A 1,737-nucleotide genomic window follows, 5' to 3' on the forward strand; every position below is an offset into this window, starting at 1 on the left:
GCTCGGCGTGCTGCTTCAATCCCCCCGCCAGGAGCGCGGCTCGCTCAGCTCCTGGGAGCGGCCCGAGGGGCCCGCGGGGGGAGCGAGGCCACGCCGGGGCTGCCAAAAACCCGAGCAGGGTGGAAGGGCTTAAATCAGAGCAACTTGGCTCCGTGGGGGACACCCCTGGTGCTTCCACACACGGCTTTGTGTCCTGGAGCATCCCTCGTGTCCAGGACTGTCCCTTGTGTTGTCCAGGAGCATCCCTCGTGTCTATGAGTGTTCCTTGTGTCCAGGAACATCCCAACTCTAACAACCCCATCAGGGCTGGGAGCTCCTCTGCCCCTTCTGGGGGTGGGTCCGGCTCCTGAACCTCCAAGCCGGGACTCAGCTTCTGGCATTAAGGATCCATTCCCAGCCCTAAGGACGGTCCAAATATCCCAAGTCCTCTCTCCAGAAAGCTGATTCCTCCCAAACTGAGCCCCCAAAGATATGGTGCAAATGGGAAATTTAAAAAAAATCATTACAGCTTTTATTTTCACAAAACATAGCCTAGTGATTGTGCAGAAGTGTTCATGGAAAAGATTTCAGGTCTTTGAAAATTTCATTTTCTACTGGAAAACCAAGAAACTAAAACCTAAACCCAAATTTTCTTTTCATTTTCTTACCTCCTTTTAGCTTTTTTCTGAAATAACCTGTGTTTGTGTTTCTAATGATTCAAGGAGTGTCAATTTGTGATTATCTGATGTAAGAAAAAACTGTTTGATTTTTCTGAGTTCTGTTACTGGCTTACTCCTGATATCTCTAAGAATGGACTGTTTTTGAGAAGGTTTAATTTGTGTTGTTCCCTAAACTTCACAACCTGAGGAAAGATCTTTCCATGAGCAATACTTGTTGTTCTGGTGCTCATTAGACAGATCACCCTGGTCCTTTTCTGGATCAAAATATCTCCACCTTCTACAAAATTTTTGTTCCCTTGAGCTGGAATCAGACTCTCTGCTCCTCAGGAAAATTGGTAGGGTTTGAGTTGCTGGCTTTTTTTTTTTCAGAATTTTCTCTAAGTCTCTAAACAGAATTTTTTTTTAAATAAAGGAAAGCTAAAATTAAATGGGGGGAAAAAAGTGTATGAAATCATCAAGGATTGATGTGAAGTTTATCCGGTGATTCTGGAGCTCACCACCTTCGTTCCAACTTTTTCCAGCTATTGGCCAGCCTGGCCTTGGGCACTGCCAGGGATCCAGGGGCAGCCACAGCTGCTCTGGGTGCCCTGTGCCAGGGCCTGCCCAGCCTCACAGGAATTGGGAATTCCTTCCCAATATCCAGCCTAAATCAACCCCACTGCAGCTTAAAACCATCCACCCTTGTCCTACCAGAGCATTTGTCCCCACAAAGCCTGGAGGGGCTGGGCTGGGAGCAGAGGCTCTGTCTGACCTCAGACAGCCCTGCTGAAGAACAGCGGTGCTTCAATCCCGACCCTCCTGGAGCAGGGAAGGGAAATTAGCAAAAAGCAAATCAAGGAATAATTCCAAGTGTCAAAGCCACTTGATGAAACTGTTTCGCTTCTGGGAGACCCGCGGGCAGGAAAGCTTGCCTGAATAAATGAGTCTGAGGCAGCAGTCTCAGACACAGCCGTGAGTGACTGATTGGGGGCTGTGGCTGTGCCTGGGCCGCGCTGTCCCCGCTGTCCTGGCGCTCCTGCCACCCCCAGTGGCACTGCCAGCTCCCCCCCAGCCCTGCTCCTGCTCTCACACTCCAGAG

At 49.7% G+C, this 1,737-nt stretch overlaps 1 protein-coding gene across 1 annotated transcript in view; it reads right to left on the minus strand.

The window, feature by feature from the left end:
- The window catches only part of LOC102045599 (brain-specific homeobox/POU domain protein 3-like), a 15,375-nt gene that overhangs the window by 13,331 nt on the left and 307 nt on the right, over positions 1-1,737 (minus strand). The gene's annotated exons all lie outside the window — the stretch shown is intronic.

This window comes from Geospiza fortis, unplaced genomic scaffold (genome assembly GCF_000277835.1).
Source record: "Geospiza fortis unplaced genomic scaffold, GeoFor_1.0 scaffold412, whole genome shotgun sequence".
In the NCBI taxonomy this organism is placed as follows: domain Eukaryota; kingdom Metazoa; phylum Chordata; class Aves; order Passeriformes; family Thraupidae; genus Geospiza; species Geospiza fortis.